Source organism: Haliaeetus albicilla, chromosome 1 (genome assembly GCF_947461875.1).
Source record: "Haliaeetus albicilla chromosome 1, bHalAlb1.1, whole genome shotgun sequence".
NCBI classification, from domain to species: Eukaryota; Metazoa; Chordata; class Aves; order Accipitriformes; family Accipitridae; genus Haliaeetus; species Haliaeetus albicilla.
Genome location: NC_091483.1, coordinates 47,287,978 through 47,302,844, shown reverse-complemented (window position 1 = coordinate 47,302,844; position 14,867 = coordinate 47,287,978).

The following is a 14,867-nucleotide window of genomic DNA, read 5'->3' as shown; positions in this document are numbered from 1 at the left end:
ACAGCATCAAAGGCATGTATATGAAGCTAGGAATTCAGTTTGGTTTAAAAGCAAAGATAGGAAAAGAAATGTGCAAGATTCAGAAGGAAAAGGAGGTAGCTAATGCAGAATCATGAATGTGCTACAAAGAAAAGTGGACTACAGCAGACTTCAAGAGTATCAAGAAGAAAAGCTCTGATCTGGCCAAGCGATGAGAGGAATTAAGATGAAAGTGGAGTTCTGTTCACTATGTGGGCAGTGTGCAAAGGGACATGGCTTCCAAGTGTTGCCTCATGGATACAGCTTACATGAAAACTCCATGACGCAACTAGGATACTGCTACCCAGAGTCCAGTATAACCAAACAAAAGGACTGTAAAATTTTAGGTAATTTGTCATCACAGTTGTTTCCTTCAAGAGAGCTATTCCCACATTTTGTCTTAACTAATCACATTTTTAAGAACATCCTTCCAAATGTCTGATTTTGTTCAAGATTTCATTTCTTTCCTATACATACTACTTCAACAGTTTGTCATAATAACACTTAGCAAATCATAATTGTAAGTTAAATTGTAAAGACTGAACAGATTTTCTTCACAACATTATGCATATCTGTGTGTTTCTGGAAGTGACAAGTTTTTAAGACCACATTCCAAAACAAATAAACACTGCTGAGAAACTGGCTAACCTTTTCAAAATGAGCTAAAATAATGCTCCCATTGAGTAGCCTGTAAGAGAAAAAGGAAAACAAAGACTATATACAGCATTTAAACTACAGATATCAAAATGCTGTAACTGGTTTATGATGTGTATAGAAACAGACTGTAGGAAGGCAAGTGTTTATAATGCCTAATACATTCTTAACTGCACTTTTAAAAAATATTTTTTTAAAGCTATGTAAAACCAATGTCTATACTACATTCAGAAGTCCTAATACAGCTCATTCAGAGAAATCAAAGCTCATTTTAAATGGAAGGCACACAGGGGACTGGGCTGAACCAGATCTGTGTTGCACTGTGCATCTGGCATTTCGGAGCAAAAGTTGACGAGTGGAGTTGTGAAAAGCATGATGAAGTTGATGCAAAACCCAAGACCAATGACAATGGTGTGACAAGGAATTCATTACATCCTTTCTTTTGCCTCAGGTTGAGTTCTGAAAGCATTGATTACAATATGGAATATCAACCAATGCATATGTAAGTAAGAAAAGGGAATACATATTACTTGTCTTATATTTTTTCATTAATAATGTGGGTTGTTTTAAAAAAATTATCCTTGTTAATACACAGTGAAAGCACTGTGAAGCTAAGTGACTTCCTCGAGGTCACAAGTAACTTCTTTGCAGATAAAATGCAAGACAGAATTACTTCTAAGGAAAGTAGTAAACAACATGATACAGAGCACTGCAGAGCCTGTTTTTAGTGTCAAAGAAGTCTAATTTATTACCACTAAATTATGAATTCATATAATAAGGGATTAAAAGAGGTAACTTACTCCTATTTGAAATTGCATCAAAGCCACACATTTAAAGAGATTTAAGAAATTTAAAAGGTATAAATATGAGCTGTTCTTTGATTAGAGGAGAGTTATGTAGAATGTATTAGGGAAAATCAGAAAAAGAAATGCAGAAACATTACAACTGCTACTACAAGATAGGGAATGTCTCTACAAAAACATGTGTGATACACAGATTGTGCCAACAGCTTCCTGAAAAACAAATATTTTTGGTCTGGTGAATGTTAATATCTCCTGAAGGTAATTTTCCTATTATATGCGGATTTAATACCTGTTCAGACATTATTATTAAGAGGTGGAAAGTTTTTAGCAGGGTGATTCCATTTTCTTCACTGTTAAACATTTTAGCTTCTATTTTGTATTGACTATCTGAATTGCAGTAACAGGAAATTCACTCAATTTCTGATGCTCTTTCTAGTTAAAAAACTCTTGTAGTATGGGGTAGAACTACAGCAGTTAAGTATGTACACTTACTGACCTTCATTTAACTGAGTTCAGTTTGGTGCATATATATTAATTCCTACAGCACTTGAAATTACCAAAGCAAAACCTGTCTTTTTGGTTCTTCAAACAATGTTTGTTCTAATTCTGTAGCAGCTCCATTAAAAGTGTAGTTGTGAGCTTCTACTAAGTCAGTCAGTACACGATCTGATGAATGTTAAATTGTGATGGGTTGACCCTGGCTGGACGCCAGGCGCCCACCAAAGCCGTTCTATCACTCCCCCATCCTCAGCTGGACAGGGGAGAGAAAAATATAACAAAAAACTTGCGGGTCGAGATAAGGACAGGAGAGATCATTCACTAATTACCATCACGGGCAAAACAGACTCAGCTTAGGGAAAATTAGCTCACTTTTTATTACAAATCAGCCAGAGTAAGGTAAATGAGAAATAAAACGAAATCTCAGAACACCTTCCCTCCACCCCTCCCTTCTTCCCGGGCACAACTTCACTCCCGGATTTCTCCACCAAGCCCCCCCAGCGGCACAAGGGGGACAGGGATGGGGTTTACGGTCATCACATGTTATTTTCTGCCGCTTCACCTCCTCAGGGCAAGGGCTCATCACACTCTTCCCCTGCTCCAACGTGGGGTCCCACCCACGGGAGACAGTCCTCCACGAACTTTCTCCAACGTGGGCCATTCCCACGGGCTGCAGTTCTTCACGAACTGCTCCAGCATGGGTCCTTTCCACGGTGTGCAGTCCTTCAGGCACAGACTGCTCCAGCGTGGGTCCCCCACGGGGTCACAAGTCCTGCCAGAAAACCTGCTCCGTGGGCTCCTCTCTCCACAGATCCGCAGGTCCTGCCAGGAACCTGCTCCAGCGCAGGGTTCCCACGGGGTCACAGCCTCCTTCAGGAACCCACCTGCTCCGGCGTGGGGTCCTCCACGGGCTGCAGGTGGATATCTGCCCCACCATGGACCTCCCTGGACTGCAGGGGGACAGCCTGCCTCACCAGGGTCTTCACCACGGGCTGCAGGGGAATCTTCGCTCCGGCGCCTGGAGCATCTCCTCCCCCTCCTTCTGCACTGACCTTGGTGTCCGCAGGCTTGTTTCTCTTACATGTTCTCACTCCTCTCTCCGGTGGCTGTTTTCCCCCTCCCAACTTTTTTTTTCCTTCTTAAAAATGTTATCACAGAGGCGTTACCACTATCACTGATTGGCTCGGCCTTGGCCGGCGGCAGGTCCGTCTTAGAGCCAGCTGGTATAGGCTCGCTCTCTCTCGAACACAGGGGAAGCTTCCAGCAGCTTCTTACAGGAGCCACCCCTGTAACCCCCCCCGCTACCAAAACCTTGCCACATAAAACCAATACATAAATCTACAACCCTAACAGCAGTAACTGTAGAAATACTCATCCTCATTGACATCATAGACTTCCTCTCCTTAACGGTCTTATCTTGAAAGAAACTGAGTGCTCTGAAGTCAGGTGACAAAGGAACTGCTTAGTGTTTAGCCCATTTCTATCACATGTAATTAACTACAGGTTTTTGGGCACACAACATTTTCAGATCTGAGACAGAAAAGAAAACTTTAAGTAGGTATGGACCTAAATGGTTGAGTTTAACTTAAATATCATAATTAATTAGCAGACTTGAGAGAAGTTGGTACTGGTACTACAGAGAGAAACACTGGCAAGGGATAGAGGTAGTTCCTCTCGGACAGCAACAAACAGACTGGCAGCTTTTCTTGTGGAAGTCTGAAAGGAAGGGGAAATATATATTGTGTCTTAGGATGAACCAAATATCCACATCTATGATTTTTAGTGTATGGTTAAGTAATGAATTACAGTTCCCACTGTTGTGATATGAAAATGCTGTGTGGGTCCATCAAGACGATCAGATTTAAAAGTCAGAGAAGTGCTTGTTTTGTGAAAGAATGTTTTTTCCATTGGTAATGGCCAAGTAAATTGCACCTCTGTATGCAAGTTTAATATGGTTAATATTGCTTGTTGTTTTCACTCACACTGTTTCCAAGGAAGCCAGACTGAACTGTGACTTACAGATCATTGGTAAAAGAAAATGTACAAACTCCAGAAACAATTTTAAATGAAACTCTCAACTGTAACTTTTTTTTCCTTGCACCAGAGACTTGTATCAGAAGGATTATTTGCTCTCTATAACTTTACAGAAACATTTAGGTGAAAAATGAGTTTCTTTTCCTCTCTCCTCAATCACTGAAATTACATGAAACTTAGTCCTTCTGCACAGAGATCAGAGAAAAGAAACATTTCCCTTTTCTGTTCTCCTTTGCAGGTGAGTTGGGTAAATGAAAGAAATGAAATAATTAAAACCATGCAACTGTTGACAATAACTGAAATAGCCAATTTCTCCTCTGGTAGATTTTTATTTTATTTGCTATTTCCTTTAAAACTCAAATATTCATCAGGATGGCACTAGTAAAACATCAAACCTTTTCTTTCTAATTAGGTGGTTGCATTTTCTCTGTTATCTTTAGCACAAGGCACAATGGGTGAATTTCATTTTCACTGAAAAAAGAGTTGCATAAAGAACTGCTCTTCTAAGGGCTAAAAAAACTCCTGTCTGTAATGTGTATATTATTAGTACTTCTGTTGATATTCGAAGGTGTTACATGCCCATGATAAAAAAACTCTGGCCGAAAGGCTCACAAATCAGAGACACAATAGTGATATATGAGAACAGCCTCATTTGAGAGAGTTTCTCTTTGATCCCTCTGATAAATCAAGAGGAGTCCACTGCTACCTCAAGAAAATGAGGGTACCTTCTTCTTGTAATGTTCCAGGAACCTCTTTTTGGGAAGGTATGGATCTAAAGAGCGAACAATCTATGTGTCCTTAGAGAAAAAGGACAAAAGAATTATCTTCGTTTCACTACATGAAGAAACTGTATTTGTCCATGGATATTCTGATGCCCAAACATTGGAGAGGCCTCGTGTAGCCTTCCTCTTCACATTTCTGCTGGCCAGGCAACAAGAACAATAAGAACTCGTATAAAATGAAATTATATTCTTAAGGAAACTGAATGATTTAGGTACATGTATTTAGGTACTACAGTTTATATCACAGTATTCTTAAAAGTACTCAAGAAACAGAAATCACATATAGCATAAAGGAAACCAAGTCTTGGAAAGATTATATAGTTTACAAAGGAAATCCCCGATAGAGAAGTCTGAACTACTTCTCTTCATTCATAAGGGCAGAGCCCAATCTATTCTTTCTTTTCTGAATTGAAGGTCAATTGAGATTCTGATCAGTTAGAAATCATACTTTAGATGCAGATTCTTTAGATTTCATACACTAGGACCTTTAGTATCACTTAAGAAGATTTTGATGTACTCAAAGTGTTGTGGGTTGTTTGTTTGTTTTTCTCTTAATAATACCACCCCACCCCCCCACCCCCTCCCGTGATTCTATCCACAAGATTATGGTCAAACCATAAACGTGACAACAATATAGTTACTGTGTGCCTCACCTCTCCCTCCCTTCTCTTTATCTAGTGATACAGTACAAAATCAAAGAAGATCATTCTATATCTGAAAGCAGCAGCAATATCCAGCTGAGTCAAAAGAAAGCTCCATTGGGCTGGTTGGGGGGTGGAGAAAGGCTGCGTGTAGGTTGTCTCCACACTGAGTGAAATTTTATTCTGACAGAAAAGAGTTGAAAAATCCAAAGACATTTTATCTTTCTTTTGTTCATCCTGAGAGCCTACAGTTCTCTGCTAAGTATGTTACAGTCTGTTCCTTGCTATAAATAATATAAATGCTTTAAAAAAAATTAAATTAGGCTAGAAGACCACAAGAGGCTAGAAGAAAAAGAATAAATTATAGTATTTGGAAAAGTTCGAAAATAACTGACAAAGTTAAATGTATCTGTGCTTACGCCCCTATTGCCAAAGAAATCATTTATAGATGCAAATACGGAAACATGTATTATTTAGTTTTCAGTCAAGAAGTAATGTTTTAATGGCAAGTAGAAGACATTACCTGCTAACTAGGTAAAAGCAGGAAAAATGACCAAAGATATATAGAATAGTAGAAATATAGAATATAGAATCGTACAGAAAAATATCATTATAAACTGACTTGATACAGATCTGAAATTATTTCTGCTGAAGATTAATGCACCTTGTCACATGAAATGCACTGATTGTTTTATTGTTACTTTGAAAGTGCATATGTCTCTTGAGAAGTAATTTCCTAAATCTGTATTGTGTACTGGGATAGATCACTGCTTCAGAAAATCTGGTCCATCAGCACCAGAACTGCTGCTTTCCTATCCTGTAGGGGTCAGAAACTGTCAGTGCTTTTAAAACAAAGTAATTAAAGCCAAAAGAAAAAAAAAAAGATGTGAAGAAAGACAAGGAAGAAGCAGGGAAGGTAGAGAAAACAAGAAGTATTTTTATAAACAGCATGGCAAGGTACCTTCTGATTTATAAAATGCAGTACATTAGATTTGCCCAGTGGAAATGTCTATGCACTTATATACTCTGAATTTTGATCCTTTTTCTCTCCTCTCTACCTACGCTATACAAGCATCATACCTAAGTTCTGTAGCAAAGCTGCTGCAATTTGATTCATTTGCTGAATACAGTCACACCTGCAGATCTAAATGTCGGAGATAAACATTATTAGTTTTCAGCGTTTGGCCTAATTTTAACCTGTTTTGAACTCTACCAGATGCTTTAACATCTGCAGTGAGTTATGAAAATTTTAAAAAGATCAGTATTTTATGAAACGGAGAAATTGCATTTTCAAATAACAGTACTATGTGAAGAACGTATGAGAATTTTCCAGCTAAGCTTTAGATAATATTATCTGCCAATTCACAGTATTGTTAAGAATACTGAGGAACTGTAATTTTGTCATCAAGGAAAGTTCTCACATTTTAAAAGGTGATCATTGTATAAATTATGCGTCACAAGCATCAGCAAGTGACTGCTGTGAATTTTAGTAGTAATTGAACATGGCTGTGCTGTCCCAAAGGGTATAAATATAATGTATAAGTCCTCGCACACAGTGAATACCATTAGCACATGAGGTCTGTTTGCCAGGTGTAAGTGATGTGCCAGAGTGTTCTGAGATCAGAGGGAAACTGGAATACCTCTAACCCCAGCTAATAGCAACTGAAGCTTCCTTCTGGCCTGCGTCAGCTAAGAATACATTAAGCCTCAATATTCTGGACTGTCATTTTCTGAGGGGGTGCAGCAGCATGGGACACAGCTCGGGAAACCTTAAGGATAACTCTAGCCTATGTTAGATAATCATCAGAGGTCTGTAGCACGTGTTGAAGAAGGATGTACCCCAATGTGTACCCCACTGCCTTGAAAATTACTCCTGTAAAAGAAAGTCATGGCTTATTAACCACACTGTAAGACTCCGAATTACATTTTAAGTAGAATTGGTTGAAAGTATGATCTCTAACATTTAATGAACATTTCTAACCACAATTTCTCTGGATAATTCAGAAATGTCACTTCCCTTCCCTAAGAAATGGCAACTCAACAGACAAAAGCCTGCTGGAACACTGGGAAATAAATTTGTCAGCAGACAAGAAGGTACTTTCAAAAGATGATAGTGCCATTATTATTATCATCTATAATGCTTATTTAATATGATAGAAGTTAGGACTAATAAACTTTTCAAAATCAAAAATCAATCAAGAAAAAACATTCCTGACCTCGTTTGTGAATTGAAATTGCTGTATAATGGTAAGTATGAAGCAGTGGAATTCCACTAAGCTCAATACAACCTGCACTGCTTGCAAAGTATTCGGTGTGTTCCCTTCCACGTAAAAGAAAATGGCTTATTTCAGAGGTATTTTGACCAGTTTTGTAATTCCGTAAGTATTATGAAATATTTATAGATAGCAAACAAGGGAATCCAATCTAAGGGTTTTCATGAGGTCGAAGCAGCAAAAGTACCATAGATAGTTGAAAATATCCTTTTATGGCTTCTGGAATCATAAGTTCCATAAAGTTTCTGAAAGAATACCTTAGTTTAAGATTCTACAGTTGAAGAGAAGAGCATGACAGGAGTGTGATTGGGTAATCAATGTTCCAACATGAGGAGTTTTAATCTTCTACTTAATTTTATTTAAAACACTATGTTCATAATTATAAAATGGTCTTCTCTAGATTAGATAACTGAAAATCTAAATTAAACAGATAATGAAAATTTGTTCAAAATCAAATAAAGCAGATTTTATGTAATTTCATTACACAAAATGGTTGGGTTTTTTACAAGACTAATTATGTCTGTTATGTAAACAGCTCAAAATGCTCTTAATCTATTTCTCCAATATATTTGTTAATGCATATACATACTTATTCTTTGAGCTGATTAATTTATATTAATAGTGTTTAATCCATAATGGTATGTAAGCGTCCATATATCAACATTGCCTGGCTATACACATTCCCAAAGATGCCATTAAAATTATGAGGAAGCACTGTAAAACATTGAAGAAGACTTCACAACAGCTATCAGAATAGTCTGGCATAGCTAAAATGTGAAAACTTTTAGTTAGGTTACTGCGAAGTTAAAAGAAAAATCCTTCAAGTCCAATCAACCATGACAGAAGGCACTTTTAACAGCCAACATATGAGACAAGGCACTTCTAACACAGGCCTTGGACTATCCCACCTTGCTGTTGAAACTACACTGCACGGAACTATGCTTTTAATGGTTGCCTTTTACTTGTTCCCTTTTGCAGCCACAAATTAATAAGCAGAAGCAAATGACAGACCAAATCTGAATTGAAAATAGGGGATCAATCTGCACCAAAATAAAATGTGATAGATAAGCAAGCAAAGAGTATTTGCCTTGCAGCAGTACGGTATGCCAATGAGCAACTCGAGTTGCAGCTCAGAAAGACTTTCCACAAATGACACTGGCCCACCTGCTGTATGTCATTTTACAGCAATTCCACAAGCATTTGAATACAAAGGAATGCTCATCATCTTCATGTAAAATGCATGACAAAAGTCCCTCTACTTAAATTGCATATTACCATGAGTAGGTATAAGGTAGGTGTCTTTTTTCCACAGTTTGTATAAAAATAAAACAGCCAGAAATTCTACACTTAAGTTACTTAACATTGTTTATTTTGTAAGATTTCTGAATATCGGAACAGAAAATGGAAATAGGGGAAAATGGTATTCCCAAAGTCTGTGAGTAGCCTTTTTCAGCCCATGAAAACTTATTCAGGTTTGAGATTATCAGGTTATTGGATTCAATTTAATGACACAATAAAACAGGACCAAGAACGTCTAAGGAACACCCCTTAAAAGCGTAACAAAAAATAATCCCTGTTTTACCCTGTGCATATCAAGGGCACATCCTATCACGGGATCAGGGGCCTGTAGGACCAAAAAATATTGAAGTTGGAAAAGGAGCATTTCTAGAAGATAAAGCAAAAAATGAGTGATTGTCCTCCACCATTATGGTCAGGTTTTACAGTATGTAATCTATTCATCAATCTTAAAACTTTCTCAGAGCAGATGAATGAAAAGTGCGAACTGTGATGCTAGTAAGAACTTTGGAAATCACCAAAGACTGTATCTTAAGTCTATGTGGCAAATGGTAGAAGGTATAATAAAGAAATTCCTTCTAGCCCCCCAAATATACACAAGGTGAACATAGAAGTTCATGATTCAGGAAACAGGGGTCAAAGAAGACACCCTCCCACTATGGGGTCATGAAGGAAGGGTAAACCAACTTTCACTAAACAAACATCACTAACTTATGAAAATAACTTGAAAGAAAAGCTCCAAATTTTTGAGGAAGGAGTGTGTATCCTATAAGAAGAATATAAAAAGGTCTCACTGTTGTTTGTCTCTCTCAAAGCCAAGTTCAGGGACTTCTGTAATTTCTGATCACAAAGCAGAACCAGAGTAACAGAGGAGGGTGTACAACCCTGTGCCATACAGAGCTACTACTGCTGCAAACTATCCAAAATCAAAGTGGCTGCTCTATTTTACACCATTTGAGAAACAAAACAAAACAAAAAATTAACTTCACAAAATTAAAATTAATAGTTCTCCCTTTCTATATTCCTACTGTACTATATCTGTATATCACACAATGATTGCCCTATGTGTGGAAATATTTTCATACCCTTCCAGAGGAGGGAAGTTCCTCTCAGTTTTGAAGTGTAGAGGTATCAATGCTGAATTTGGTGTCTGGGAAGTAGCCAGGATCCTAGACAGCTCCTTCCACATTGCACCTCACTCCTATATACAAGAGCATCCTACTAGGAAAACTTCACTATTGAACATTACTGTTACCTTCTATATTCTACTTTTTGCTATATTTTTAAATAATAGTAATGCAAAAATCCACGTCTTGGATCTCTATGAAAAACAGACACTAATATTTCTTTCAGACAGTTTTAGACTAATTTGTTCAATTTTGTGGAACATAATTTTTTTGCTTTTCTCATACAAGATTTTACTTTACAATAAAGACTTAACCATTTTGGTATTTAAAAACAACAGAACATAATCGGATTACTGAGCGTTTGGAAGTGCTCTCACATCCCATACTTTACATGCATTTTTAATAACCATTTGTTATTACTGTTCTGTAATATGGAAATCCATATTATTGTTAATATTGCACAAATTCACAGCTAATCACATTATAGTACCAAAGGAACAATTATAGTATGTGAATGTGTATAAAGATTAATATACATATCCTAATAAATCTCAGCTGACCCATTATTGTATAATGGGCCCAAAGGAGGCCTCATATCCTTAGTACATAAATGGCACATTTCTTTCCCCCTCCACTCCTTTCCTCATTTTCTTTTATATGTACAAACTGCCATAAAAAGGAAAATTAAGCCATACAAAAACACTCTCAAACATCAAGAGGCTAATCAAAAGCACAAACCACTTTCTTATTATACTACAGGAATCACGCTAATATTTGACATGCTTGTACAATGCTTTTTTTTTTTTTTACTCTTCCTTTTCAGAATAAGGATTCTGAAGTGGTAGACAGACATTCATACCACATACTCTCTGCAATGAATAGCTATTACAGGTGGGTTAAGGGAGGAACCTTCAGTTTTAACTGTAAATTATAATGGCTTTTCCTTGGTTTAGGGCACACCTTCAGCTGTTTCAATTAAATCTCTTGTAGTTTAAAATGAAAGAAAAAAGAGACAAATGATCCTTTTTGTTATGTACGATATGCTTTACAACATCGCTACACAGTGACAACTCCTTGTCCTCCTGTCACATCTTGTCCCTTAGACCATGCTGCAGAAAAGCAATTTTCTGCCTCAAAAGCACTCTATTTTTTAAAAGTTTGTCTCTGAGCAATTTTCAGGTCTACTAGAGCTGCACAACTGTATACAGATGAGAAAGACCCAAAATAGGGCAATTTATTTGATTCCTCCTCTTCAAAACATTTAGCTGAGATTGCATATCCAACAGAGAAACCCCAACAAGAATATTCAGAGATGACCTGTAGTGACACGGGTCTTTTTTTCACAAAAATTTGCATTAAACATCTTCTCCAGACTCCTCAGATAGTCTGGATTTGACTTTTGTTTAATATGACCTTTAACACAAATATTTCCCAGGATATTAACAGCTAATTTCTTTTTTAAAGGAGTTCATAAGAACCAGTCAGTTAAAAAAACACTTATGGAGTTTTTCAGAGGAAGAATAGGTTTTTGTGTTTTTTGGGTTTTTTTTAAATAGAAAAAAAATGTGCATTCATTTGAATCCAGTTTCTCTCTTGTTAGAGGGTAAAGAACCACTTGGATGGGAAAATACATCCTCCCAGTGTTCAGCTTCTGGTAACTTAGCATTTATCAATGCCTGAAGCTAGTTTGACCTCACTATTCTCCTGGTACAGTTCTGCCCTAACACAGTAAGGGCATTTCACAATAGAGCAAAGGCCTCGCCTTTATAACCATCCACATCTTGAAAATTACTTTACCTGCGTGAAAGTCTTTAAGGAATTAGGATAACTTCAGGATTTGGACCTCAGTTTGCTATGAATGTAACATTCACTAATGTATCATATGAGTTAAAAAAACCCAACTTGATAACATTTTTTAAACTTTTCAAGAAGCTAGGTGAATTTTCCAATCTGAAAACAAATAAACCATAGGTGGCTCAGTGTCTAAAATCATGTTCAAATTCAGTATATACAATTTTGAAAATTTTAAACCAGACCGATAGCTCATTTAACCCTGAAGAGCTAAATTTCTCCATTTTATTTTTCTGTTGTTGTCTTTTTCAATTGAAGTTTAAGTACATTTAGTTTCAGAATTTCATGCTGGCATAGAAATCAATCATGTGTTAAAAATCACTATTAATATTGGCACCAGAAAATAATAAGGCATGAAGAATATCTATAACCATACATGGCTCTGATTAGTAGATCAGACCTTACCAGCTGAAGCATGAATTTTCTTTGCTAATACAATAAATACCTTTAGTATGAATTATTTTCCATTTTTCTGTGCCTGGCATGTGAGTATACTTAAAACTGAGCTGAAAAGGAAATGTCCATTTTCTGTCTTTTTTCTAAGGTGTAGAAATATATCATCCTCCAGTACATAAGTATATTACTTAATTAGCATAATTCACTTGATTAACCTTTGTGCCAGAAACATCACCACACTGCCAGGGCAGCACCTACAAGATCACGCGTTTGGTCCTGAAGACAGAATTTGGCTCCTGTTGTGTCTGTCTGAATTTGCCTTTTATACTGGCCCACAAATTCTGCACACATACACACAAACTGGACTGCAGTAGAGATAAGAGAAATACAGCACCAGTAGAATGGAGAATTTGACTTGAAGGTAAATCAGATTTTCAGATATGCTTAAATTCATGCTTTAAATTAGTGGAGAATAATTTGTTGGCATATATTGCTGTGGGTACACAAGGGAAGAAGACCTTTATGATTTAGCCCATTATGTTAGCAAGTGCTAATGTTGCCTTAGCACATCGTACAGTCAATTCCTGAGCTGGGACTGGAAAACGTGATAAGCAATAGCGTAACAGACACAAAGATGAATAAAACTGTAAAGCATGAAAACTTTGAAAGTGGCTGAAGTGGGACACTAAAAGAAGAATACAATTCTTTTAAACTATCTTCATCTCTGATATTTGCTTTAGACTGCTTGAATATTTAGCTGTGCAAGAAACTAATTAATGTACATCTTAATGGCTGGCAAACCTTCAATTTGGTTGCTGTTTGCTGTCAGTTGGTCACAGCTTGCCAACAATTCAAAAGTCTAAGTGCAGACTGACGCTCTATTCATCTTAGTTTCTTTAAGAGTAATGCAGTGGCTATGTCAATCACAGGTTACCAGGAATAAAAGCAACAAACTGGAAATAAAAACGAAAAAAACAAAAAACCAACAAACAACAATCTCCTTGGCCTTAATTTCCTCCTTTTTACCGGATTAATTGCATTATATTTGTTTGTATATTTGCACTGTTTTGGTATGGCTTACTAGCATACATTTGAAATCAGGATAACATAATTTAAGCCAAGGAATCACAGGAGCTGCTTCACAGCAAATTTGACTATTGCCGGTGTGCTTTCATAAAATGCATGTTAAGTTTCTTTAACTAAGTCTTACATAGTCAAGGGTCCAGAATGCCTTTTAAACATACTTTTGCATAGCAATCAGAAAAGCATACACAGAAAAGCTGTATACCCGACAGAAAGAGATGGAGTACTGAAGAAGAAATGCTATCCCTGAAATCCCACTGGATTCATGTAAAGCAGAGTATAATGTGGGATATATAAGATACCATTTCCCCCCCCCCACCAATTGGAATAAAAAAAAAAAAAAATTGAAAGAGCGTATTTGCTTCCAAAGTCTTGTATCAGTAACATATAAAACCAAACAAAATACAAATTCTATTTTATGTGAATTTTCAGTAAATTTTGTTAAGTCATCATATTCTTTGTTACAAGAAATCAAGCTCTTAAGTTGAAATGTGTTTTTCTAATGACTATTCAGTAAAAAATGCAGAGGCAGTCCTTAAAACTGAGATTGGGGCCTCTCCTTTCTTCTGTGTGGAGACTATACTAACCATGAGGCTACAGTTGTGCTTCTTCTGATCCTTTTATTCCCATTCATTTTCTAAAGTTTCTCAATATTAGTGATGAATACAGCAGACTTCTGTAAGAATGATATCTAGATGGAGCTCATTCAGAAGCTTGCTTCCCTCATGATCCTCATGATGGGAAGGCCTATGCCTGCAGCCAGAGACACACAGACTGACATAGCAGGGGCCGGAAATCTAGGATTACAAATGGGCAGTGAGCTACAGCTTCATCTTAGCTATGAATATAGGCATCCTTAACCTTGCAAATGTTCTCACAGTTGCTCTGCTTCTAGTTGTCTGCAGCTCCTGCTCTGACAAAGATGCCTGCTCGTAGCCCAGGAACAAGAGATTTGTGGCATATCTCTTATGCCTATACTTTCTAATGACCAGTAGGCCTGACTCCTTTCAGCATCTTATGCTGAAACACATCACTTAGTTCACAGTACATAACATAGTGTTGGATGCCAGTCCAAGTACCAGATGCTTGAAAGCTAAGTGATATCATTCTCTGTTGTGCTCTTACGGAAGTCCCTTACTACAGTCACCATAAAGTTGTAAAATTCACAGCTTGATAATTCCAAACCTTTAGTTAAAAATGCACCTAACCTGAACCAAAATTAAAATAAAAATTAAATTTCTTACACACAGAAAAGTAAAAATGGAAAGCAAAGACAAACAAAAAAATAGGAACCAAAATAGATTTCTGAAATACCTTTTCCTCCCTCCTCTTTTAATAAGATGTCTGAATAATAATAATAACAACAGCAACAACAACTTTATTTCAACTTTGCTGCATGACTGTAACCAAG